Source organism: Dermacentor andersoni, chromosome 3 (assembly GCF_023375885.2).
Source record: "Dermacentor andersoni chromosome 3, qqDerAnde1_hic_scaffold, whole genome shotgun sequence".
Taxonomy (NCBI): Eukaryota; Metazoa; Arthropoda; class Arachnida; order Ixodida; family Ixodidae; genus Dermacentor; species Dermacentor andersoni.
In genome coordinates, this window is record NC_092816.1 from 60,567,849 (window position 1) to 60,571,013 (window position 3,165).

The window sequence follows — 3,165 nt, forward strand, 5'->3', positions numbered from 1 at the left end:
ATTCTTTTCACCAGGTGTGGAAGTTGCGTCCAGGCATTGCATAATTGTTTCACCCACGTGCTGGCTCTGCCGTCATGGGCTTACACTAGCTGAGGATTTGTAGATGTTGACTTGCAGGCATATTTGCCCAGCTATGTGGATCCCAATGTGTAATCTGGGGCAGTTCTTGATTCTAGTCTTTTTTTCCGCCGTCGATATGAGCTGACTTATCAGAAAGCGAGACGCCAGACTGGCCAAGAAAGTCTGCAGTGTTGTTGAGGGCTTGTTGCATCATTCTTGATTTCTGTATAAGATAGCTTTCCCACAGACTAATACACCATAGGCTATAGTGTTTCTTGTAGTATGCCTGCGTTGTTGTTGTGTGTGGGCCAAATGTACCTCCAACTCTCACCTGGAATTTTCTGTCTTTCAGAAATTTACTGTTTAAGTGCTCTACCAGAAATGTTTTTGCTCATCGTTCTTCTTATTAGAGTAGCATGAGGTACTGCTATTAAAAGCCTCTTCACTCTCTTCATTCCTTCATAAGCGGTATTACACAATGTCCTGCAATAAAGTTTCTGCTGCTTATGGCCCACTCATATCTGCCAGAAGGGACAACTCTTGAAAAAGGTTTTCTTTGTGCTATGTGTGCGACGTAGCATGACCATTCATGCCTTGACATTTATACATCTGTAGAACCAGCTTCCTACTTGCTATACCTGATCATGCTTATTTGTGCAGTGCTGTTGAACAATACATATTGATCCAATGAATATTTACACACTCGAATTATCACGAAAGATGGTTGTTTTACAATTCTGCCCTTTGCTTTCTATTGCTGCATAAGCATGCCCCCCTATGCAATAGTATTTTGAAGTGTAAGGGTTCAGTGAAAGGTGATGAACTAAATCTTAAGTGCAAGAGCTTTTTTTTTTCACCTATGACTCCCATCAAAATGCGACTTCCATGGCTGGCAAATCAACCCCTCGCCATATGTTAGCAGCAGAATGCTATAGCCACAGTGGCAGGTGAACAAATTGAAGAACGATATGTCTGTCTATAATTTTTTTTCTTGCCTGTATGTAAGTAAAGTTTGGAATAAGTTTGTCACTGCAAACAAGCCCAGTTTGTGGTCTTTTATTGAATAAACCACATGTTGTGTATAGTTGAAATGCAGAAATTTGTTCTAAAATCCTCGGGTGATATATGTTCTTGCAAGTAGCATGGTATTTCATTACTTATATAGTAATCGCAGCGGATATCGTTACATGGGTTTACACACTAATATATGTGATCACAAACTTATTAGAAACTTACTAGAAACACGTAAGGCATGAATGTTTCTGCACACTTAATCAGCTGTGAACGTGCAAGAACTGCTTCTACTGGCTGACTTCACTGCACAGTTTTGATTTACTTTTCTTCAGCGTGTCGTTTTATACTGTTTTATCCCCACAAGAACAGGCCGTTTGCCTGGTTTTCGCATTGTTGCACGAGTTCTACATGATTGTGCCGGAGGGTACGTTGTCACTGTGCCACTATAGCAAACAATTTACTTAATCTACTAGCTGTACAGTTAATTACGTTGCAGAGCAAGTGTTTATACAGATGCAGTAAGGATACAAAGTCCGCAACATAGTCAATGTTTATTGGTTTCTGTGCAAGGAAAAAAAATTCTCCAGAGAAGAGGTGCAACTTAACGCGCATGTAATATTTTATTCAAGCCACGGATTTAATGCTATCGTGGCAAATTCATTACGACAGCTTACACTTTTGCTCTGTCAAATTTATTAAGAGGCAAGATAAGCTTTCAAGATGCATCGGGAAATTCATGCTTGAAAACCGACAAGAAAATGCAACTGAAAGGTACCGCGTTCAGCGCAACGTTGAAACTTCGGGTACTTTGCTGTCTTGTCATTTGCCCTTGCCGAGGTTGAAATAATTCAAGCTGCTCCGTAAGCGCGATTTTTGCATGCTACTCAACGAAAGAAAATTATGACGACCTCGTCGTCTGCTGGGGATCGAACACCTCCTAGCACTGACAACTCACAAAGGCGTACGAAGCAAACGTGAAAATGCTGCGTATTTGCTGCGTACCGTGTCGAAAGATGTACATAAATGGGAGAATCGAATATGCGGTACAAGTTTTTTATTCTCCCTTCGCGTACGTACCGAATTTGACAATCCACGTCTCCGCGCATTGCACTTGTCGTGCGAGACGCCATTTTCCAAAACAAACCGGCGAAATAGCTCCGTTGACGGAAAATCGTAGCGATCGGTGCGACTGTGCGACCAACCGGTTGGTCGCAGCCGAAAATCGGGGGGTCGGCACTGCGACTGCGATTTTCATCGCAAACGACGGAAATCGCACTTCCGGTGCGACGAAAATCGCATCATGTGAAACAGGCTTTACTGCGACAAATTTGTCGCAATTTTTATGTCCCCGCAACAATTTAAGCCTTCTTTCGGTACCCACGCTTGTCGAAAACGCGACGAGCAATCGTCAAGAGTGATAACACGGGAGTGCGTTGCTTGCGCCTGCAGAACGTACAAGTGATAAGCCAAGGAGATCAAACGCCAGGAACTAGTAACTCGAATAAATGTCTTCTGAACGGCACCCACGCATGTTCTCTTGAGTGCGAGTAGAAGGAATTCTGCGAGCGTCCAGCATGCTCTGGTTGAGAGCCTGTGGTGTGGCCACCTCTGTGTATTCGTAGCGTACTACCGCGTAGGCTGTAGCCAAGTTCGCTAAACGCGCCGTTGCCCACGCATTCGTGCTATTAAAGTGCAGGAAATAAGTATTGGGAAGAGGGGAATGCTTGGAATTAGAATGTGTTTGTGGTATGTACGGTATTGCTTGGGACGAGTCGGTTATTTCCTACGCCGTGTGTGTAAATACGAACTGCTTTTGTTTGTAATGCCGCCCACTCACCACTTTCGCACGCTTCGCCTCTACAGGCATTATTCTTAGATGTTAATACCAAAATAACGCTTGTAATTTTTTCAGCTCACGTCGTCTGGTGGAGCTTCCTGCGGAAACTACTGCTGCTTACCTGGTGCCACAACGCTGGATGAATTCACAAAAGCCCGCGACGAGCATTTACAAAGAATAAAATAAACGTTAATTTTTCTACATTTCACAAGGTGTCTTGCGTCTTTATGAAATTGCACGTGGCACATATTCAA